Source organism: Sminthopsis crassicaudata, chromosome 1 (assembly GCF_048593235.1).
Source record: "Sminthopsis crassicaudata isolate SCR6 chromosome 1, ASM4859323v1, whole genome shotgun sequence".
NCBI lineage: Eukaryota > Metazoa > Chordata > Mammalia > Dasyuromorphia > Dasyuridae > Sminthopsis > Sminthopsis crassicaudata.
This window is the reverse complement of record NC_133617.1, coordinates 596,629,298-596,655,427: the sequence shown is the minus strand read 5'-3', so window position 1 is coordinate 596,655,427 and position 26,130 is coordinate 596,629,298. Positions and strand designations below refer to the sequence as shown.

The 26,130-nt window shown below is 33.9% G+C and overlaps 1 protein-coding gene across 1 annotated transcript in view; it reads right to left on the bottom strand.

The window, feature by feature from the left end:
* The window catches only part of LOC141551130 (von Willebrand factor A domain-containing protein 5A-like), a 150,037-nt gene that overhangs the window by 110,242 nt on the left and 13,665 nt on the right, over positions 1 to 26,130 (bottom strand). Inside the window, exon 2 of the mRNA XM_074282438.1 lies at positions 11,427 to 11,692. The gene's annotated coding sequence lies outside the window, so the exon portion shown is untranslated. The remainder of the gene's footprint in view (positions 1 to 11,426; positions 11,693 to 26,130) is intronic.

The following is a 26,130-nucleotide window of genomic DNA, read 5'->3' as shown; positions in this document are numbered from 1 at the left end:
TTCAGCAAATGAAGGTAACTATGTGATGTTTCTATGCTAATACTCAAAATGGGTTTAGAAGAAATGAATGTTCCTTTAGAATTTTAATGTCTTTCTTTCCAATAATGAAATGATTGAGGCCAGTTACAATGATCTTGTGATGAAGAGAGCAATCTACACCCAGAGAGAGAACTGTGGGGACTGAGTGTAGATCACAACACAGCATTTTCACTCTTTTTGTTATTGTTCACTTGCATTTTGTTTTCCTTCTCATTTTGTTTTCCTTTTGATCGGATTTTTCTTGTGCAGCAAGACAATTCTATGAATATGTATACTTATGTTGGATTTAACATATATTTTAACATGTTTAACATATATTGGATTACTTGCCATCTAGGGGAGGTGGGGGGAGGAGGAAGGGAAAATCTGGAACACGAGGTTTTGAAAGGGTTAATGTTGAAAAATTATCATGTATATGTTTTGAAAATAAAAGCTTTAATAGAAAAAAAGGAGGGAAAGGGACCCACCTGTACAAAAAAAAAAAAAAAAAAAAAAAACAAGAAGAAGAAGAAGAATTTTAATGTCTTCAAAGAGTACTAAGGGAGTTAAATAAGACAAACAGAGGCTCTGGTAGTATAGATTCTGTTTTGAGAGTCTTAAAAGAGAAAAGGGAGGGTGTTAAGAAAGAAGAGGAAGGAATTTTCTGTTTCTCACAGTTGGGGTGCTTAAGCAGAGAAGTATTCAAATGGAGGAAGGAATGGGGGAATTGGCATCAGATCAATCTCACTCTTATCTGAAATAGATAAAGTGTGTGCAGTGTCACATGTATATGCACGCAGTTCAATGTGGAAACAGAATCAACTAAATAGGGAAATAAGTGCAGGTGGAAACAGGAAGTTAAGAGAGGATAATAAGCAAAAAACTAAAATGTAGTAAGGTTACTTATATTACCTCTCAGACAAATGGAAAACAGCTGATCTATAGCATATAAATGTAATGGAATATATTAAGTTACATAACAAGTAATAAATAAAAAGCTAATTCCAGAGAATTCTATGTAACATGAAATGATGCTGTAAATTATTCAGATTCAGAAGAATAAACTATACAATGACAACAACATAAAAAAGAGCTATGAGGCAGCTAAATATTGCAGTGGATTGAGCACCAGCCCTGGAGTCAGGAGGATCTGAGTTCAAATTTGGATTCAGACACTAGCCATGTGAACCTGGGCAAGTCACTTAACTCCATTTGCCCCCAAAAAGCAAACAAATTATTTTGAAGGATTTAAGAATTCTGATCATGATAATGAACAGCTATGTCTCCAGAGAGGACCTTTGATAAAAACAAATTCTCTATCTCCTGACAGGTGATAGGCACAAAGTGGAAAAGCATAAATTTCTGAAATAGCACCTTATGTAGAATAACTTTCTTTGACTATTCCTGTCCCAAAGGTTTTATTTTCTTTCCTCTTGGCTGATGGAGAGGGTGGTTGGGGGAATGCAGATCAGGAACAGTGATGACCGCCCAAAAAAGAGTAAATGTTGATGGTGTTTTTTAATATATAGAAAAATTGTAGGCAGTTCGAAGGAAGCACAGACAAGAAGAAAAGCTTTGAAAGTAAAATGTGGAATTCACAATATGTTTTTAAGTAAGTGATATGAAATGGAGATTTATAGTTTTATAGAGTCTCCTTTTTGTGTTTTGATGTGTTTGCAGAAACCCAGAATTAAAAAAAAAAACTGCTAAGAATAAGAAGTTGGTTTGAATATGGTCAAAAAAGATTTGAGACAGAATGGTAAAGTGTGAGATGGAAAGAACGTCTGAATTTCAGCATTTCCTCAAGAACAATAACAAATGGGGCAGCTAGGTGACATAGTGGATGGAGCACTAGCCCTAAAATCAGGAGAATCTGAGTTCAAATCCAGCTTCAGACATTTAATATTTACTAGGTGTGTGATCCTGAAGAAGTCACTTAATCCCCATTGCCTTGCCAAAAAAAAAAAAAAGAAAAGAAAAGAATAATAGCAAACGAACCAAAGTGGATGAAAAACTGCCATAAAAAAAATTTCACTTGAAGAAAAGGAAAAGATGGGGGAAGAAAATAAAAAAGAAAGAAAGAAAAAAGTCACTACATATTATGAGATAAAATACAGCAAAGGAAAAGATGCCAAAAGGGGGAAAAAAGTTATGAAATATCAGGAAGGGTCTAACGCAACACACTAAAGTATGGATAAAACTTAAAAAAAGTTTGGACATGGACATGGACAAACTTAAAAAAAAAAAAAAATGAACCTTTCTGCAAACTACCAACAAAACCAATCAAAAAGAGAAGGGGAAAGAAATTCCATTTGAAACATCTATAGAAAGAAATACTCTAGTATAGTAAATAAGGAACTAGCCAATGATTCAGGAAGTCCTGAATACAAATCTGGCCTCTAACATGTACTGTTAATGTCCTGCACTGGGCAAGTCATTTAATCTCTCACTGTCCCAATCAATTGTCATAATCAGGGTTTATTAACCTGAGATTCATGAACTTTTTTAGACAGACAGAGAAAGAGAAAAAGAAAGAGAGGTAACTGTTTTCCTTTTTAAAATCTCTTACATTTTGTGTTATGCATTTAAAACCATTATTTTGAAAAGGTATCCATAGGCTTTACTCAAAAGCCAAAAGAGTCCAGTACACAAAGAGAGTTAGGGACTTTTGCTCTAAGCCTATTAATTACTGATCAAGTGCTGACCTACATTGAAAGAGGAAGAGATAATGCTCTATGCTTCCTAAGAATAAGAATTTCCTAAACACAGATGAAATCATACATCCAGAAAAAAAACTACATAATTAATAAATATCTTGAAATACACATATCAAAATACACAAATCAATTAAGAATATGACTATAAAATGCCACTTGCAAAAAATTCAAATAATCTAAGATATAGTAATTGTTTGTGGATAAGCCTGCTCACAGAAAAAAAAAGATGACTACCAAAGGATTGCATTATATACTAAGGAAAAATCACAACATTTATCTGAAAGATTAATAGGTCAATAATTTCAATAACTTTTTAAAGTGACAAGAAAAGTACCAGATCTCAAACTGTACTGCAAAGTAATAATCATCAAAATTATGTGGTATTGGTTAAAAAATTTAAGGTTAATCAATGGAATATATTAAGTAAATGATCTAGAATTAAACAATAATACTTTTTGATAAATTAAAAGATTCCAAATACTATTGCAGTTATTGTTCACTTATATCCAACTCTTCCTGGGTTTTGGGGGTTTTCTTGGCAAAGACACTGGAGTGGTTTATCAGTTTCTTCTCCATCTCATTTTACAGATTAAGAATTAAGGTAAACAGGATTAAGTGACTTTTCCAGGGTTACACTTAGTAAGTGTATAGGGCCAGATTTTAACTCAAGAAAATATGTCTTTCTGACTCCATGCTCAGGACACTGTCCATTGTACCATCTAGATGCTCAAATACTAGGGATATATTATTATATTATATAAGTATATAATATGGATTATAATTATATAATACATATATAATATAATATATAAGTTATATAATATAAATATATATTCTATATTAGATTAAAACCTGTTAAGAAAACTTAAAAGCAAACCTATATACCATAAGCAATATAACACAATAAAATTCATAAGGATTCATTTCAGGGGAGAACTCAGCTCAAAACATTTCTCCATTTCTTCCACCTGTGTTTAGTTTTCTTTTATGTATGATCTTTCCTCATTAGAATGTAAGCCTCCTCAGAGCAAAGACCATTTTCTTTCACAGTTCTATCAAGTAGTTAAAACCCCAGCACACAGCAGATGCTTAATAGATGTTTACTGATTTTTTAAAAATGACCTAGTTGTGAAAGATCACACCTTAAATAAATCAGAGGAAGGAAGTAGATACTTTTTGATGAGATCCTGAGCAACTGGGTATGGTCATGTGTAGCCCCACCTTGCTATGTCCATCTAGAAATCTTAGTTATGTTAAAGCCTTGAGGTTAAATTTCCCCCATAAATCTGTCCATGGCTCATGCCATTTTTGCTAAACCCCATTTGGTTCAGCCCACCACAACACTCTACCTCATGGTGTCTTTCCCTTCCCCTCACCCCCATGCCATGTGGCATCTCTTTCTTCTCATTCCCTATCATACATCTATTCTCTCGTCTTCTTATAGCTAACTAACTCTTTTAGGGTGCTAAACTCCTCTCTCTATATATATTTATCCAGCTAAGGACATACTCCAACCTCATGGGGTGTACCCTTTCTCCTGGTTAATTGTGAGTTCCACTAGGGAACTTGTCTTTTCCATTAAGTGTTAACATTCCTTACTAACTATACACTCTATATCATATTTACTACTTCTGGCTTCTATTATATATCTTCATTTTGTCTATAATCTCTTCCAAATAAACCTACCTTTTGCCAAAGAAAATGGCCATTGTGAATTCTTCACATGAACGAACCCCACTATTTGGTGTCCAAATATAAACAGAAATTGTTCTCCTAAATCACCTCATTTGGATAGATAAAGTTATCGACCAAAGATTAGAATATTACAGGGGATAAAATGTACAATTTTGACAACAAAGAACCTAAAAGTTTTTGCATAAGCTAAAACAAGAATTATAATTAAAAGGAAAGTTAATTTGGGGGAAAAATCTTTTGCAGCAACTTTCTACAATAAAGGTCTAATATTTAAAATAGACAGGAAGTTGATACAAATTTTTAACAAATGCTATTCCCTAGTAGCCAAATGGCATAAGCATGGGAACTGGCAATTTTCAAAAGAAATGCAAGCTCTCATGAAAAAAAAATGCTCCAAATAATTACTAATAAGAGAAATAGAAACAACTTCGTTTGCACCACAGACTCATTAGATTGGCAAAAAGACAAAAAAGAAAGTAATAATTGTTGGAGGAGCTATGGAGAGACAAGGATACTGTTAACATCATTAATGGAGAAGTAAATTGATCCAATCTCTCTGAAAAACAATTTGGAACATTCACCTAAAGTCCCTAAGCTATTCATTCCCTTTCACCTAGCGTTCACATACCTCACATACAGCAAAGAAATCAAAGGCAGAAGGAAAGGAATCACATACACAAACATATTTTAGTAGTATATTTTATTGTATTAAATTACTTCGGGCATATTGAGGAATAGTAGAACAAATTAATATATTTTTTCATGCAATGTTATTTGCTCCATAAGGAGGAAAAAAAAAAGGATTGGATTCAGAGAAATTTGAAAGACCAGAATGAAATGTAATCTGGAAAACAATTTATACAATGCTATAATAATATAAAAGAAAACAATTTGTAAATATTTAACAATGCTTATTAATGCAAAGACCAGTGAAAATTCCAGAAGACTCAGATGAACCAAGTTTCCCACCTCTTGGCAGAGAGACTTATTCAAAGAGACATAGATTTTCAAGACAGGACCAAGGTACATTTTTTTTCTTGACTATACTTCTCTACTACAAAGGCAGGTTTTTATTTGGGGACAGAATAGCTATACAAAGAAGAGGAGGTTGTGAGTGCGATTTAAAAAAAAAATCAACAAAAACATTTAAAAATACACAAAAGAAATAAAAAGTTCAGAAAGAGACAGACCAATTGAACAGTGTTGGTGCTATCATGTTAAATTTTTAATGTGATCAAGATTCATCATTTCATATAATCTATATTTCCTATTCTTCATATGTTGAAATGTTCATGTTAGTTAATGTTCACTTAGTTCATTAAAAACATTTTTTAAAGGCATTCTAAGAAAAAAAAATCTGTTTAACCTATATCAGATTTATTACTGTCTTGGGGAGGGGGGAGGGCAGATGGAAGGAGAAAAATTTGAAACACAACATTTTACAAAGATAAATGCTGAAAAGTATCTTTGCGTGTATTTGGAAAAAATAATATATTATAAAAAACTAGTATCAATAAAGGCAGAATTGAAAGTTCTAAAGAAAGACCTAATGAAGATTCAACAATATCATTCAAAAGAGTCACTTATTAAAAAACCTCACCAAGAATAATAAGCTGAAACAGGTGATGCCATATTTAGAAACAATACCCAGATGGGGACATGAAGACAAACACAACGCATGCAAGTCCAAGCTAATATTACACAACTGTGAAGGCCAAAGTATTGAAAGAGACAAAATGAATAACTACTAGGTATATCCAATCTTCTCTACCTACTCTGGCCATTTAGACATCAGAGCCTAGCTTTCTTCCAATTCCTCATTTCCTCCCAATTTGCCATACTTCTCAAGATTAAAATCAACTTAATTATTATTAATGTTTTACTCCATAAAATAATATTTTTTTTCTTGTGACAAAGTTTCTTAAAAACTTTCATTATGGAAAACAAGCTGTTACAAGCCCTATCCAAGCTGGAGGGGCTCTCAGAATGGGCCCAGAGACAAAACTCTACCATAGGCTTACATCATTTTATCTTACTTCACTTTATTGCAGCTGGTAGGTGTTAGATTATTTTATGAATTGAAAATTTGTAGTAATCTTGCCTCAAGCAAGTTTACCGGCACCATTTTTCCGACAACGTGCTTACATTGTATCTCTGTCATATTTTGGTAAATTCTCAAAATATTTCAAACTTTTTCATTATTATTTTATCTGCCATGGTGATCTGTTATCAGTTATCTTTGATGTTACTAGTCTAATTGTTCTGGGCCTCACAAAGTGAACTCATAATGCAGAGAACAGAATTGAAAAATGTGTGTTCTGACTGCTTTACCACCAGCTGTCCCCTATCTCTCTCCCTTTCTTGAGGCCTCCCTATTCCTCAGCCACAAAAACATTAAAATTAAGTCAATTAACAGTCCTACATGTCCTCTAAGTGGTCAAGTGAAAGGAGAAGTCAATCAATGAGGAAAACTTCATTATTGTCTTATTTTAAGAAATTGCCAGTCATCCCAACCTTAAATACCCACTCTCCTGATCAGTCAGCAGCCATTAACATCAAGGCAAGACTCTCCACCAGCAAAACATTACAACTTGCTGAAAGCTCAGATGATAATCAGCATTATTTAGCAATAAAGTATTTTAATTGATATATACCATATTCTTTTAGACATAATACTATTGCCAGCTTAAGGGTAAACATAGCCTTCATATGTACTGAGAAACAAAAAAAAAATCTGCATGACTGTTTTTATTAATCATTTTACTGCAGAGGTATAGAACTCAATCCACAATATCTCTGAGCTATGTTTATACCTTGTTAAAAAATGAGGTAAGTTAAATTTAGAAAGGTTTATCATCAGGTTAACTTATACACACTTTGTCCACAACACTTTCACAAACATTATCTAATAAGTCAAAAAAGGGTTTGCTGTGGAATTCACCCATATATATGAATTTTCTCCATCTAAATCACATCTTGAGACCCATTTCTTGTATAAATTCTGATTAAATAATATCTATTTCTGAATCTAAGGCTCAGTCCTAGACCTGTTGTTTTTTTTTAAATATTTCTGTATTTTTTTTGCTCAAAATTTCCTCTATTATTTAAGTTTTATCTTTAAAGACAAGGACTAGTTATACAACATGTACTTTTACAGATCTTAGAAAAAATTCCCTAAAGAATTTACCACTCATTTAAAGTTATCCACCCATTTATAGCAAATTGGGCCAGAGTAGTTTTCATGATTTTATAATAATTACAGAATGTCTTGGTATTGTTTTAAGATTTAATAACTTCAGAAGTGTCAATGTTATTAACCTACAAAAAGAATAACTTTAAAGTTTAATTATTTAAATTTCTTTAACATTATTTGGTCTTAGGAATTTTGAATAATATATTTTTAATTTTCTTATGCATTACATGGACAAAGGTTTCCGTATGACATTTTCTCAAACTACTGAATGGGTGGGGGTGGTCCTCTTGCTTGGATCCCTAAGCTTTCATAATCACTAAAACTATTTTATACAGCCAAAGTGCATAAAAATATTGGAAACAAAAGAAAAGCAAAAATAGAGGTGAAAAAGATGATGCTGTCCTTAAAGTATTAACAATTAAATTAAGGGATGAGACAAACTCATAACCACATGGCAAGTGAAAGCTAATATTGCACAACTGTGGAAGAGTCACTTTAAATCTCCATAAAACTTTTTTTTAATGGGGCATACATCAAAATTGTCAGTTATGCATCAAAACTTCATTCTTTGCATGAAATTAAGGCTAGAATTATAAATGCAATCCTTTCAGTCACTGAGCAGCAGCTGATGAAAGATTTTACAAAAATTACAAAGTATTAAAATCAACTAGAGTGATGTATACCAAAAAATGGCGGTTATGCTGACTTTTAATAAGAACATATCAATATTATAATAATTTTAATCATTAACCTTTTAAATTTTTGTTTTTATCATTTATGTTTCTGATGCTGTTGTAGTTTTGTTATTCAGTCATTTTCATCCATATCTGACTCTGTGATCCTATTTTAAATTTTCTGGAAGAAGATACTAGAGTGGTTTGCCATTTCCCTCCTCCAGCTCATTTTACACATGAGAAAACTAAGGCAGTCAGGGTTAAATGACTTGCCCAGGTCACATACTTTATCCAAAGTCAGATTTGAACTCAGGAAGATGAGTTTTCTTGATTCCAGGTTTGGCATTCTGTCCATTATGTTACATCACTTGACCCATTCTCCTACATGTTGTTCCAATGCTAAATCTTTGATCCTATATTAAGTAAAAGAATCTCTCCTGAAGTCAGAATTCAGATGAACTTAACAGGTTTTTTTCTGCCCATGATGGCATGTCTCCAATTGTAAAATGGGAGATTCCATAGCTTCTCTATGAGCAACAAAAAAAAGCTGGTATTAAATTGCCCACATCATTAATTATTTCCATTTTCCACTGCTAGTAGGATCTAACATACAGCCCTTTCATAGATACATTCAACCATTTTCTTCACTCTTCTAATGCTTACCCTTTCTCTTCTTTAAATTTGTGTGCAATGTGTTCCAAAAGTCTTAGCACAGTTTCAAGCTACCAAACCATAAAAGTGCAGTAGGCCTTTTTGGATACCCTATATGTCCACCTGCTTCCCAATCTCATTACTCTACAAATAGTCAAGAATGCCGGGGGAAAGTGAAGAGGACTAAAAGGAAAAAGACTTCATTTTCCTTCATTTATTTAGCACCTGCTAATGTTCATATTATAAAAGTGACCACATAATTTGTCTAATTTGCATCAAGACAGGAGACTGAGAGAACAGGGTAAGGGCAGATTTGCATTGTCAGGGCTAAACAGGAACAAATGAAATATTGGCAAAATTCCTGGATATGGGTCCTGTATTTTTCACAAAGGCCAAATTAACCACCAGCTGAGATCAGAGCTCTGTATCACTCAAAGGGACTCAGCACAACCCTCCTCTCCTGAGCTAGTCTATTCTCTTTTTCAGATTCTAAGAAGGCTATACTATAAGCCAAAAAAAAAAAAGTTGGATCATTTGTTTTCTCAATGCACAGAAAAAACAGTGCATTTCAAGAATGCTGCAGAGGGGAGGAATAAAAGGTCAAGAATCTCAAGGGAAATCATGAAAAAGGATAGGAATAAAGGCAGGGAGGGGAAAGGCAGCAGTACCAGCTCTTAAGCTGTACTATAAAGCAGTTATCAGCAAAACCAATGGATTCAAATTTAAAAAATAGAAAAGTTGATCAAAGGTCCAGTTAACATAAACCAAACCCAGGAATGCTTGAATATAAAAGCATTGTATTCATTAAATCCAAAGATACTAGTATAGAGTCAAGAATTTTTCCCTGTTTAACAAAATCCTAGGAGAAAACTGGAAAATAACAAGAAAGAAATTAGATTTATATTAACATATTAATAATACTTCATACTATATATCACAATGCATGTGGTATATAATATATAGGCTATAGGACGCATTGCTTAAATATCTTTTTTTTTTTTAATTTGGAAAAGGAGATAAGTGTTTCACAACTATACCTTAAGAAAAAACTTTATCAATAAGGAATACAAGTTATCATAAAGGATAAGGTGAGCAATTTCAACTATATAAAACTGAAGAGCTTTTGCACAAGAAAACAAATGTGATTAGAAAGGAAAAAACTGCGGAGGAAATTTTCATGGCAAAATTCTCTAATAAATATCTAATACCCAAGATTTATAAAAAGTTGTTCTAAACATAAAAAAAATTTAACTTATTTCCCAAAAGATAAATAATCAAAGGATAGGAATAGGAATAGCTAGTTTTCAAAATCAGAAATACAGATTACTAACAACCATGAGAAAAAATGTCCCAAATAACTAATAAATCCAGAAATGAAAATAGGAACTCTGAGAGCAGAGCAAAAGAATTAATAGGTAGATTTATTTTTACAAATGTTTAACAATTGACGCTTTTATATCTATTCATGGGTCTACATCCACACACACACCAACAATAAATTTTAAGTTTAATTTATGTTATTAGCCTTTCCTCCAAATAATAACTCAAATTCTAATTTGTAGAATTTGCCAATTTCTGGGATGTAAATGCTCACAATGAAATTTTAACAACCAGCTTTTGTAAGCCTATACAAACTGGCCCCAGCACACTACCACATGGAATTTATATCAACATTTTTTGGTAATAACAAAGACCTGGAAACAAAATTGGTGCCAAATAATTAGGGAACAGCTGGCCAAGTCATAGTATATGAATGTGAGTCATTGTAGCATAGTGGAAAGAATGCTGGATTTGAAATCAGACATCCCAAGGTCAAATTCCAGCTCTCCTATCTATTACCTGAGTGACTTTGATTAAGTCACAAATGTCTTTGGATCTGTTTTCTCATATTGAAATGAGGGGATTAGACTAGTCACTATATGGATGAAATCTAAAAGTTCCTTCCATGACTGACATATGTACTTTCAGATATGGCCAATAGGTTGATTTCTTTTGCTGAACTACACTATTCCAAGGGAGAATTACTGAAAGTGGAGAGAGAAATAGAAGCGATAGGACGAAGGAGGAAATGAAAGAAAAGCAAAAAACCCCTATTCTTTAAAAGTAAAGGGGATGGGGCAGCTCTAGGAAAGAGCCCAGCTCTAGGGGGGGAAAAAAAGCTGCCCAGCTCTAGGAAAGAGACAATAAAGGATTTGGACTTTAATCCCTGACTACTCTCTTGGTGATTACAAATGAAACAAAGGCTGCCTCCAGAGACCCCAAGAAAACCCCAAGAGAATATTACATTTTAGAGAGAATATAACAGGTAGGTAAGTAGGTAGATAGGTAGATAGGTAAGTAGATAGACAAGCAGGCAGGAAGACAGGTAGACAAGTAGGTGCTCAGTTCATTCCCATCTGCCAATCTCTACCATGTTCTCATCACACACTTCTAGAGGATGGGCAGATACAAAATTGGGCTTGAGAGGAAACAAAGTACCTGTAAAGGTGTCGGTTGTCCTCAAAATCTTCCTGACCCCATCTTCCCTTGATGTCTTCAATAACATGGTTCTTCAGGAACTTTTTTAGAAGCTGTACTGTTTGTTTGCGAGTCACTTCTGGACCAAAGTTCTGGTTATGCCTAAGTGGATTACATAGCCAATTCACAGCTTCTGAGGCTGTAAAGCAATGTTCATAACTTTTGAAATGACTTCGATGTTTCCATAATGGCATCTTAGCACGAAAAAGCTCAATTGTTTCATTCCACTGTAGAGAAACACAGAAAGAAACAGACATTAGTGATCTATATTATTTTTCCTTAACATTTGCTGTCTTCCTTATGTTCAAAATAAAAATAAGAATTGTGTACTTTAAAAGAATTAATTGATCAGATACCTAACAAACTAAAATAAGATGGGGAAAGTCAATATTTGAGGGGCTAGGCAAAGACAGATATGATAGCATATTGTATTTAGAATCAGAGGTTGTGAGTCAAAATGCTGGTTTTTCCATTTATTATTATTGTGACCTAGACCTGGTTGCTTAATTTCTCTAGGACTTAATTTCTAATTTGTAAATTGAGAGAGTGGGACTATATAACCTGCAACTTCCCTTCCATCTTTAAATATATGATCCTATGACCTGCTAATGGAATCAACCAGTCTGGAGAGTAGTATGAAATTATGTCAAGAAAGTGACTAAAAGAAGTAGAGATGCTGGAGTAGTAAGCAAGATAACACCTAAGTACTGCCCCCCCTCCCCACTCCACAAAGATCCTGAAAAAAAACACCAGAGTCCTGATTGGTAAATCCAAGAACAAAAAAATCAATAAAATATTTTCCAGACCAGATCAGCACAGGGAGACAAAGAAGCACAGGAACAAGGAGGCTAGATGGGGTCTAATCTGGAGTGTGCCATAAGAAGCATTCAGATACAACCACCAAAAGGCCATAGGACAAGAAAAGATATTAGAGCTACACAAGGGAGCCCAATCTTAGGCTCAATAAAATAATATGTGCCACATGGCAATTCTGTCACTGCCATTCAGGATCACAGATCTAGAGTGGACTAATGGAGAGACTTTGTGCCTAGTAATGGCTTTCCAAGGTAAGGAGTGGTCACAAACTCTAGGCTGAGAATTTAGCTAGAAGCAAGTTTAAAAGTTAGCATCAATTATATGGTTCTGACTTTAGGTGTAAAGCAGGATCTCAGTTCCAGGTCCCAGCCCAGTATGAAGGCTACAGGCATATAACCACAACAAAACTGAATATAAACCTATAGAAGAAAAAAAAGGACCTTTAATAAAATGGAGAACTTCCAAGCTTTCCTAATGAAAAAAATAAAGATATATAGACACTCAAATACAAACAGAGAAATCAAAAGAAATATTAAAATAGTAAACATAGGCTGGCAATCATAAAGAACTAAAATAGATTATCTGTTTATTTCAAAATATAGGAAAATGGTATATGTATCACTCAGAACCTGATCATCATCAGGAGTCATAAAGGCATCTCAATTAGACAGAAGTCCAGAGAGTGGTTCTGTTATGATGATGATCCTAAAAGAAGAATGGAAAAGAGAAAAGAGGATTAAGCCTCTAAACTGGTTTTGAAGTCAAAGAATCTACAAATATTTGGAGTACAACACATTTCTAGAAGAAGAAGATGCCTTGGAAAAACTTCAGAACAGGTCTGTTTCAATCGGGCAGGGGGACAGTGCTGAACCCAGTCCACAGCATGGGGAGACCAGGGCAAGAAGTTGTAGTGGAGAGTCAGAGCGTTGTAGCTTCCACGCAACCTGGGAATCTTCTGTGAGCCTGTTAGGCCACTTATCCTGGTTGCAAGCAGGTGGTTTGGTAAATTTTGTCTTTTATAAAAGACAAATTATAAACCACTGAGCCCTGAAAGAATGCCAGACCTAGCCACCATTACCCAGCACTGGAAATCAATCAGCAGAACTGCCCCAGGGTAAATTAAAGCAGCTGTCACTCCTTTGCATTAAACAGACCTCAAGCTTTAAAAAAAAATGAATAAAAAACAAAAAAGAACTCTCACCACAGACAGCTTTTATGGAAGGAGAGAAGAACAGACCTCAGATCCTGAGGTTCCTAAAGGCAAAGCAACTCCAGAACCCCCAAAGAGAGATGGGAGTTGGTCCCCATTTCACAAGGCTTTCTTCAAAGATTGTATAAAGGATTCTTAAAAGAGAGTTAGAAGAAAAATAGGGAAATGAAATGAGATTATTGCACGAAAGAATGGGAAAAATGGAAAAAGAATGCAATGAATAAAAAAAGTAATAGGTCAACTGCAAAAGGAGCTAAAAAAAGTAACTGAAGAAAATAATACATTAAAAATTAGAATTGAACAAATGGAAGTGAATGACTCTAAGACTTCAAGAATCAAACAAAAACAAAAAAATGGAAAAATAGAAGAAAATATGAAATATCTCCTAAGAAAAACAACTGACCTGGAAAACAGATCTAGGAGAGACAATCTAAAGATTATTGGACTTCCAAAAAGCCATGATGAAAAAAGAACCTAGACATTATCCTACAGGAAATTGTCAAAGAAAACTGCCCTGATATTTTAGAATCAGAAGGTAAAGTAGCCATCAAAAAAATCCACTGATCACCTCCTGAAAGAGACCCCAAAATTAAATCTCCAAGGAATATCATGGCTAAATTTCAGAATTATCATACCAAGGAAAAGGTACTGCAAACAGCTAGAAAGAAACAATTTAAATACTGAAAAGCCACAATTAGGATTAGTGGGACCTAGCAACTTCCATCTTAAAGGATCAAAGGGCCTGGAATCTGATATTCTGAAAAGCAAAGGAACTGGGATTACAGCCAAGAATAAACTATCCAATTAAAATGAGCAGTATTTGTCAGGGAAGAAGATGGATATTCAATGATATAGGTGAATTTCACCTACTTCTAATGAAAAGAATTGAAAAAAAAAATTATTTCCAAACACATAACTCGAGAAGCATAAAAAGTAAAAAAGAAAGAACTCTTGAGAACTATATTTCTGTTATGGGTATACTTAAAGAATGAAGGTATAATTTGATTTTATCATGACAATATGAAAAAGAAACTAGAGGTGGAAAGGGGATCATACTGGAAGAAGAGGAAAAAGGAGGTAAAATAAGGGAAATTACATCTCACGAAAAGACAAAGAAAACCTATTATAATTGAGGGAAAGATGGGAGGGAAACAAGAATTGTGTGAATCTTACTCTCATCAGCTTTGGCTCTAAGATAATACCAGACAAGAAACTTGTCTCATCTTATAGGGAAGTAGGAGGGAAAGGGGGAAGAGAAAGGGAAAGATTAACAGAAGGGAAAACAGAAGAATTAGGGGAATGGTGTAAAAAAGGGGGAGATCTCTAAAGGGGGAGGACTATTTGAAGGAGGTGGTCTCATCAAAAGCAAAATAAGAAAAGAGGGACAGGAAAGAGAAAAATATAATCTAGGATAAATAAGATGGCAGAAAATATAGTTATTTTCACTGTGAATGTGAATGGGATGAACTCTACCATAAAACAGAAGTGGATAGCAGACTGGATTAAAAGCCAGAATCCTATAATATGTAGTTTACAAGAAACACATTTAAAACATAGTGATACTTACAGAGTGAAAGTAAAGGTCTGGAGCAGAATAAATTATGTTTCAAGTGAAGGAAAAAAAGCAGGGGTAACAATCCTGATCTCAAATCAAGTAAAAGCAAAGATATATCTAATTAAAAGAGATAATGAAGGAAACTATATTTTACTAAAGAGTACCATAGATAATGAAGCAATATCAATATGAAATGTGTGTGTGTGTGTGTGTGTGTGTGTGTGTGTGTGTGTGTGTACCAAGTGGTACGGCATGGAAATTCCTAGAGAAGAAGTTAAGAGAGATGCAAGAAGAAATAGATAGCAAAACTATACTAGTGGGGGATTCTCAATCTTGCTCTCTCAGAATTAGATAAATTGAACAACAAAATAAATAAGACAGAAGTTAAAGAGATAAACAAAATGTTAGAAAAGTTAGATATGATATATCTTTGGAGAAAATTAAACGTAAACGGAGACAGAAAGGAATTTACTTTTTTCTCAGTGGTTCATGGAACTTATACAAAAATTGACTGTGTGTTAGGGCATAAAAATCTCCAAATCAAATGCAGAAAGGCAGAAATAGTAAATGCATTTTTTTCAGATCATGATGCAATAAAAATCACATGCAATCTAAAGCCAGAAGAAAATAGACCAAAAAGGAGTTGTGAAAGAATCCAACCATTCTGGAGAGCAATCTCGAATTATGCCCAAAAAGTTATCAAAATGTGCATATCCTTTGACCCAGCAGTGCTACTACTGGGCTTATATCCCAAGGAAATACTAAAGACCTGTATGTGCCAAAATGTTTGTGGCAGCCCTTTTCAGAGTGGCTAGAAACTGGAAAATGAATGGATATACATCAATTGGAGAATGGTTGGGTAAATTATGGTATATGAATGTTATGGAATATTATTGTTCTGTAAGAAATGACCAACAGGATGCAGAGAGGCTTGGAGAGACTTACATCAACTGATGTTGAGTGAAACGAGCAGAACTAGGGGATCATTATACACTTCAACAATGTTACTGTATGAGGATATATTCTGATGGCAGTGGATATCTTCAACATAGAGAAGAGCTAATCCAATTCCAATTGATCAATGATGGACAGAATCAGCTACATCCAGAAAAGGAACACTGGGAAATGAGTGTAAACTGTGAGCATTTTTTTTTTTGTTTGTTTTGTTTTGTTTTGTTTCTCTTCCCAGATTATTTTTACCTTCCTAATACAATCCTTCCTTTGCAACAACAACAACAACAAAATTCGGTTCTGCACATATATATATTGTACCTAGGATATACTATAAGATATTTAATATGTATGGGAATGCCTGCCATCTAGGGGAGGGGGTGGAGGGAAGGAGGGGAAAAACTCGGAACAGAAGGGAGTACAAGGGATAATGTTGTAAAAAAAAAAAAAAAATTTACCTATGCATATGTACTGTCAAAGAAAATGTTATAATTATAAAAACTAATAAAAAAAGAAAAAGGAAATAGACCAAAAAGTAATTGTAAACTAAATAATCTCATTTTAAGGAATGAATGGGTGAAATACCAAATCATAGACACAATTCATAATTTCATACAAGAGAATGACAATAATGAGACAACATGCCAAAATTTATGGGATGCAGCCAAAGCAGTAACAAGGGGAAATTTTATATCTCTAGAGGCTTACTTGCATAAAATAAAGAGAAAATCATTAAACTGGGCTTGCAACTAAAAAAGCTAGAAAAAGAACAAATTAAAAACTGCCAATCAAATACCAAACTTGAAATTTTAAAAATAAAAGGAGAGATTAATAAAATTGAAAGTAAAAGAAAACTATTGAATTAATAAAACTAAAAGTTGGTTTTATGAAAAAAAATCAATAAAATAAATAAACCTTTAGTTAATTTGCTTAGAAAAAAAGGAAAGAGGAAAATTAAATAGTCTCAAAAATGTAAAGGGAGAACTTACCACAAATGAAAAGGAAATTAGAGCAAAAATTAGGAGTTGTTTTAATTAACAAGTTAACAAAAAACATATAATTATCTCCAAAGATGCAGAAAAAGCATTTGATAAAATTCAACACTCATTCCTATTAAAAACACTAAAGAGTATAGGAATAAATGAACTTTTCCTTAAAATAGTAAGTAGCATCTATTTAAAACCATCAGTAAGCATGTAGCAGGGATAAACTGGAACCATTACCAATTTCACCAGGGGTGAAACAAGATTGCCCACTATCACCATTACTATTCAACATTGTATTAGAAATGCTAGCTTTGGCAATAAGAGATGAAAAAGAGATTAAAGTAATTAGAATAGGTAATGAGGAAATTATCACTCTTTGCAGATGATATGATAATATATTTAGAGAACCCCAGAGAATCAACTAAAAAGCTATTAGAAATAATCCCTAACTAGCAAAGTTGAAGGATACAAAATAAATCCACATAAATCATCAGCATTTTTAAACATGACTAACAAAATCCAACAGCAAGAGATACAAAAAGAAATTCCATTTAAAATAATTATTGATAATATAAAATATTTGGGAATTTATCTGCCAAGGGAAAGTCAGGAACTATATAAGCAAAACTACAAAACACTATCTACACAAATAAAGTCAGATCTAAACAAATGGAAAAATATCAAGTGCTATTGGATAGGTCAAGCAAATATAATAAAAATGGTAATACTACCTAAACTAATCTATTTATTTAGTGATATATCAATCAGACTCCCACAAAACTATTTTACTGACCTAGGAAAAATAATAAACAAAATCCATTTGGAAGAACAACAGGTGAAGAATTTCAAGGAAATTAAAAAAATTTTAAAAGTAAATGAAATTGGCCTAGCTGTACCAGATCTAAAACTGTATTATAAAGCAGCAGTCATCAAAACCATTTGGAACTGGCTAAGAAATAGAGTAGTTGATCAGTGGAATAGGTTAGGTTCATGGGACAAAATAGTCAATAATTATAACAATCTAGTATTTGACAAACCCAAAGATCCCAATTTTTGGGATAAGAATATACTATTGACAAAAACTTTTGGGACAATTGGAAACTAGTGTAATGTTTTTCTCTAAAATATAATCTTTTCTGGGAGCAGGTTTCTTGGGGAGCTTCTGGAGGCAGCCTTAGTTTCAGTTCTGAGTAATAATCACCTCATATATAGCCAAAAGTTAAAGTCCAGATCCATTACTGTCTCCTTCAAAATAGCCCAGTTAGCTTTCTTAGAGACCTAACTCTCTCATTGGTTCCAAGAGCTCTTGCAGCTAGTCCTTTGTCTCTGCCACATTCAGCCTCTCATCTTTCCAATGTCTCCAGCCAGCACAAAAGTGGAAGTTGGAATGATTCTGACTTCACTTCCAAGAGTGGGCTTGTGGGTCTGACCCTGAGAGCTTCTTGTTTATATGCTATGCACTGAGTATACTCCAATCATTACATCACTAGGAAACCATTATTTGTTGTAGGATTAAATCAATGCTAAATTAGATTTAACCACTGTCTCCTTAATTCCACTTAGTACCTTGTTTCAAGTTCTGGCCTATAACATCTTCTTGTAGGATCAGATCAATCATACTGAACCATGCTGAAGTAGATAATTATTGTCTCTATCAATTCCAATGTCTTAGTACCTTGTAAGAATCGTAACAAATTAGTACGGCAGAAACTAGGCATTGACCCACACTTAACACTGTATACCAAGATAAAGTCGAAATGGGTTCATGATCTAGACATAAAGAATGATATTATAAACAAATGAAAAGAACATAGGATATTTAAACATAGGATATTTACCTCTCAGATCTATGGAGGAGGAAGGAATTTATGACCTAAGAATTTGTGACTGATCACAAAATAAATAATTTTGATTATATTAAGTTAAAAAAAATTTGTACAATCAAAGCTAATGCAGACAAGATTAGAACAGAAACATAAACTGGGAAAAAAAGTTCTGATAAAGGCCTCATTTCTAAAATAGAGAATTAACTCAAATTTATAAGAATTCAAATCATTCTCTAATTCATAAATGGTCAAAGGATAGGAACAATTTTCAGATGAAGAAATTGAAACTATTTCTAGCGATATAAAAAAATGCTCCAAATTATTATTGATTAGAGAAATGAAAATTAAGACAATTCTGAGATACCACTACATGCCTGTCAGATTGGCTAAGATGACAGGAAAAGATAATGATGAATGTTGGAGGGGATATGGGAAAACTGGGACAGTATATATTGTTCTTAGAGTTGTAAATGGATCCAGCCATTCTGGAGAGCAATTTGGAACTATGCTCAATAAGTTATCAAACTATGCATACCCTTTGACCTAGCAATGTTTCTACTGGACTTATATCCCAAAAAGATCTTAAAGGAGCAAAAGGGACCCACATGTGCAAAAATGTTTGTGGCAGCCCTTTTTGTAGTGGCTAAAAACTGAAAACTGAATGTATGCCCATCAATTGGAGAATGGCTGAAAAAATATGAATGCTATGGAATATTATTGTTCTGTAAGAAACAACCAACAGGATGATTTCAGAGCAGCTTGGAGAGACTTACATGAACTGATGCTGAGTCAAATGAGCAGGACCAGGAGATCATTATATACTTAAACAATAATACTATATGATGATCTGTTCTAATGGTCGTGGTCCTCTTCAACAATGAGATGAACAAATGTTTCAATAGAGCAGTAATGAATTGAAGCATCTACACCCAGTGAAAGAACTCTGGGGAATGAATATGAACCACTACATAGAATTCCCAATCCCTCTATTTTTGTCTGCCTTCATTTTTTATTTCCTTCACAGGCTAATTGTATACTATTTCAAAGTCTGATTCTTTTTGTACAACAAAATGACTGTATGAACATGTATACATATATTGTATTTAACATATACTTTAACATATTTAACATGTATTTGTCAACCTGCCATCTGGGGGAGGACGGAGGGGGAAGGAGGGGAAAAATCGGAACAAAAAGTTTTGCAATTGTCAATGCTGAAAAATTACCCATGATTGCCTGTCATCTAGGGGAGGGAGGAAAGGGAGAGAGGGGATAATTTGGAAAAATGAATACAAGGTATAATGTTATAAAAAAATTTACTCATGCATATATACTGTCAAAAATTATAATTAATAAAAAAGAAAAGAAAAATTACCCATATATATGTTTTGTAAATAAAAAGTTTTAATAAAAATAAAAATAAAATTCATCCTTGTTCCCTCCCATCTTTCCATCCCCAAATTGAAAAACAAAAGCAAAACTCTTTGTATAAATATGTATAGTTAAGCAAAACAAATTTCTCACATTGGCCATGTCCAAAAACAGTCTCAATCTGTATTCTGTCACCTCTCTATCAGGAATTAAGTATCAAGTTTCATGATTAGACTTCTAGAATCATAGCTGGTCATTCAATTGATCAGTTCTCTTTCCTCCTCAACTGCACATTTCACTCCATCATCTGTTGTCATACTCTCTTCCTTTGCCCCAGTCAAAAAGAAGAACTGGCCATACCCCTAACCAATATCAACCTCATTAATCTGGGAGAGTAAGGTAGAAGAGTAATAGCCCTAAACTTTAGTAAGATCAATCATTTTGGCATTTGAGTGGAAGATGAAGTAGAACTGAAACTTCAGTCTGAGATCAACCAGAAGGTTACATAATAGTCCAAGTAAGGCAACAAGAAACTCAAGGAGGATGGTGTCTGCATGGGGGAGAGAATGGAATGCAGACAAGAGATATTATAAAGATAAAAATTGCAAGATTCAGCAATGGAGTGAAAATGTAGAATAAGTGATGTTTAAAGCTGACATCAAAATTATGAGTCTAAATAATTGAGTGGATGATGCTACTCTCTGCATTAAAAGGGAAGTTCAGAAGAAGCAAAAGGTTGGGAATAAATATGTTTTGAATATGCTGAGTTTGAAATGCTTATGGAACATCCAGTATAAGATGTCCAAGACAGATGGAGAAGGATAACTATAGAGCAGGAGAGATTAGGTGATTATCTAATCAGAGATGATCAATGAACCCCTGGGAACTGATGAGACTACTAATTGAGAAAGCAGAATAAAAAGTAAAGGGGTCTCAAGACACAGCCATAGGGGACACTCAGAGCTAGTAGCCACCAACTAATGACTACAGAAGTGAATTCAAAGAAGAGGAGAACCAAAAACTAGAAAGGAAAGTATATTCAGAAGATGATTGAAAGTGTCAAATGCAGCAGAAAGGACAAGACAGATTAAGATTGAGAAAAGGCTACACTCTTTGGCGATCAAGATGCTATTGATAAACGTGGAAAGAGCATCTAACCTTCCTTTACAACTATCCCAACTAATAATTTTAAAGTACATTTCAGGATGTCATGCTTCTGATCAGAAAATGACAGAGGGTCCTCATTTCTTTTGGGGTAAAATATTTGCCATTTAAAGTATCTTTTTAAGCAGATTATACAATATTCTCTTCATTTCAATCAAACTAGCCTATAAGATGGTCCCTATATATGACCTTTTATATCCCTCACCATGCCTTTGTATAAATTGGAATATTCTCCCTCATTTTCACTTCTTAAAATCCCTTCAAATCAGCTCAAGAGCTACACCCTTTAAGAGGCCTTTTCTAATTTCCTAAATCATTAGTGACTCCACCACTATATCAATATATGTACTATACTGACATATCTGTGAACATGTAGTATCTTCCAGTAAAAAGAAAATATTTTGGGAACAAGAGTATTTTCAAACATCACTCATGGTTTCTCACTATATCAATCACAACAATAAATCAAATGTTTATTAATTATTTACTGTGTTACACTCAAGAGTTCCAGGTCTGATTTTATCATAACTTCCAATGTGGTACCCAGCAATAAATATGGAATAATGATTATTTTAATTTTACTCATCTGAGAAATAAATCTGTCATGAAGTATTCATGAGGCATCTACTATGTCCCTGGCACTGTCCTAAGTGCTGAAGATACAAATATGAAAAGTTACTGAAAAGTATAAGAATGACACCATATGAGAGCCAGAACCAAAGAAATTATCATTTGGAAAGGGGATTAGATTCATTATTCTTAACCCTAAAAGAACAATGGGTAAAAATTACAAGGAAGCAGATTTGGCTTGAAGTGAAGAAAAACTCCTTAACAATTAGAGCCAGAAATGAGATAATTCCCTTCACAGAAGGCCCTCCAATAAAGTCTGGGTACAGATACATTGGGTATATTAAAGAGGATATATTTGTTTGGATATAGGCACTTAGTGATGTCTAAAGTCTCTTACAACAGACATACTGGAACTTCCTGATCCCCACTGACTCCATACTTTCTCCCTAAATGAAAATGTTGTCTCTCTCCTCAAGTTTTCCTAAAGTATTTTCTCTGCATCTCACTTTTGCCTCTATTAGATGCTTAAAATTACAGGACAGACACTTGCTAATGTTTAAACAAATTATAAAATATGAGGAGGAAATGTTCATAACAAAACAATGGGGGAACTTTTGGTCTCTACAATCAGTTAATCTTATTCTTTTTAAGATCTCAGCTCATTACTAATTTAAGAACTAAGAGCACCCAAGACAGCCAGATTAACTTAATATTATGGGCCATATTTAAATATGTTTCTTGACATCTTTGCAAAACATGATTTCAGTTTCCTTCCTTTCTGGAGCAGCAAATATAAATGGTGATTCTGTCATTTTTTCAGTAATATCTGACTTCATGACATCACTTGGAGATTTCTTGGCAAAGATTATTAGAGTAGTTTGCTGTTTCCCTCTCCAGTGGATTGAGGCAAATAGAAATTAAGTGACTTGTTTAGTTTAAGTCTGAAGCATTGTGAACTCAGGTTAACTCCAGGTTTAGTACTCTCTCCATTGAGACATTGCTTCATATGGTACACAGAAAATACTTTATAAATGCATTATACCTCTATTGGTTTCCATGCTTAATATTAAAATAATAATATTTAAATGATTCTTATACACTAATGATTTTATATGGAACATAAAATTAGTTTTAACCCATTTGAAGCTATTTTAAATAGTAACTTTAAATATGGCCCCCCAAAACTTCATAGTTATATTTCTAAGCATCAGAGTAAGCAATGGGAATCAGAAAAGAATAATCAATCAATCCTAAGGTAAGTTCTTAATAACCCTGCTCTCATAGCTGGGGGATGGAGGTGGGGGTCATAAAAGCCTACTCCCTAGATTTAGATAGTAGTGATTCCACCCCTTCCAACTCTAAATCTATAATTATATGAAATTTCCCCATGTGGTTTCAGTCTAGCTTTTGAGAGAAGCCCCTTAGAAGTCTTTAATCTGAAACAAAAGATTGAGACATTAAGATTCATATTTCCCCACAAATTTCTCTTAATTTAATAGGAAAGTGATTCAACTTTGGGGCCACTTAGTTGGCAGCAGGCTCTGGGCAAGTCACTTAGTCCCATTTGCCTTATTTTCCTCATATGTAAAATGAACTGGAGAAGGAAATGGTAAACCACTCTAATATCCTTGCCAAGAAAAATTCAAATTTGGTCCTAAAGGGATGGACATGTCTGAAAAAAATGACTGGAACATCAGTAACTAATCTACTTTAGGGTTTTCAAACACTATGTAAATCCCTTTTTCAGGAAAATAAAAATCCCATGTGGGTTAAATTTTGCCCTATGTGCATTCTATACTAAGACAGCTAACAAATATCCCAAAGAATCCTAAAGAACTGTGACAGCCTGAAAGGAAGTGTAAATAAGTCCCTGACATACATCAGACTTCCAATCACAAAAAATCTAGAATAATTATTTCACTACTAGTAGTAAAGAAAATAAAAGCCCACAAAATTAAAGAACTTCCAACCCAAAGTAGATTTTTTAAAATACTTGTAGTATCTTCTCAGTGCATGCTTCTCAGTGTTTTGGCAACATTAAGAATATCTGAGGCCACTCCTCTCATCCAGTCTTTCTTCCCTGGATTTTCATGACAGCAATTCTCCCCTGATTCTCTTCCTACTTATCTCTCTACTTAGTTTTCTTTGCCAAATCATCATCCATGTACTGCCTTTTCATCCCTAACTATGGGTATATCCTAAGATTGTCTAGTACCCTCTTCTCTTCCTACTTTATGTTCTCTATGAGCTAATCAGCTCCCATAGTTTTAGCTATTATCTCTATGTAACATAATAAATGCTTAATAAATATTTATTAAATATTCAGTTCATGTTTTTCAGGAATATAAGTGAAACCAGATTTGGTGGGACATATCTGTAATCCTTTCTACAAGGGAGACTAAAAAAGGTGAATTGCTTGAGCTTCAGAGTTCTGAGTTGTAACCAGGCTAAGCCAATGGGTCATCAGAATTATGTTTGTCACCAACACATGGAGGAAGAGAATAACTAAAGATAAATTGGACCAAAGACCAAATCAGAAACAAAACAGTTTAAAGGTCCTGTGGGACCAAGTTCAAAGTAGCTGCTACACTTTGGCTGGGAGAAATAGGGGAATCCAGTCTCAAAAAAAAAAAAAAAGAGTATCAATGAAGACTAGCTTTTCATTCCTTATTTTTATTCTTAAAAGTATTCAAATCAGCATATGAGCATCTACTAAGGATAGGAAGATGGTGTGAGGTGGGCTCAATGGGTAGAACACTGAGCCTAGAGTTAGAAAAGCAAATTTTCCTTAGTTTAAATTTGGCCTCAAACATCTCTAGCTGCATGAGAGCCTAGGCAAGTCACTTCACCTTATTTGTCTCAGTTTTCTCATATGTAAAATTGATGAGTATTAAATGATGAGTAGTAAATGATGGGTAAACAAAGATGGATCTGTTCCTTTTCTCTCTTTCCTTCCTTCCCCAAAGTAACCAATGGCGGGTTCGGCAGCAAAGGAATTTGCTACTTAATGCTGTATGGAAACATAGTCTTTATTGATTAGAATGGAAACACCGGAGAGCCGGTAGGCAAAATGGCTGCATGGTACAAGACCATTTGCAAAGAGAAGATTCCCGTTCTCTCTTTTTATGCAGTGATGTAAGGAGGTTCCTGAGAGTGATGTAAATTAAGATAAGGACTCTCTTGTTATCTTTTGGGGACAGTCTTTTCCCAAAAAGGAATTTCCTGATGCCATTTGGTCTATCTGAGCAGATTAGAATGGGGGCTGTAAAACCCCAGCCAGCTTAGATAGCCCAAACTAGTTTGACCACATCTTGTATCAAAGGTCCAAGTCCCAAAAGAAGTTGGAGATCAAACAAAGAATACCAAAGGGGCTACCGCCCTCAACAAAATGAACTAGAGAAGGAAATGACAAACCACTCCAATATCTTTGCAAGAAAACCCTAACTGGGATCATGAAGACTGGGATATGATGAAAATGAATGAACAACAATAAAAGGAGTAAGAAAACAGTGTGAGGTAGGTGAAACCACCCTGGATCTGGAATCAAGGGATCCACATTCAGATACCAGTTCTGCCACTAATTAGCTGTGATCTTGACAAGTATCTTAATTTCTCTAAGTCTGTTTCTTTATCTGTAAAATGAGAGAATTACACCAGATGAGTTCTAAATTCTCTTTCATTTCTAAAAGTACTCTGCCAGGCACCAAAGGGCAGGGATATACAAACTCATAATAATAATAATAATAATAATAATAATAATAATAATAATAATAGAGTACATAGAACTTTATAGATGCAAAGCACTTTAGATACAATCCTGTGAGACAGATAGTTTAACCTCCCTTTATAAATCAGGAAACTGAGGTTCTAGGAAGGTATATTCTATTCAATAATAACTGTAGGTCAATTTTATATTTTGTTTTAAGACAGTAATAGCAAATTCAAATAAAAAACAAATTCCAATGGACCACAATTGACTTAGAAAACCACAAATTAATATTGTCAATATTGGATTGAACTTTTATTTACTTTTAAAAATATTTCCAAATAACATTCTTAATCTGGTTCTCAGGAGTTAGTGTGTGAGCTTGTGGCAATGAGTTTGACAACTCTGCTTTATAGTTTACATGCCTTTCTTCCATCAACCTTAAGAGGTAGGTAATAAAATAGCATTAGCTCCATTTTATAGGGGAAGAAATTATGATGGAGAGAAGTC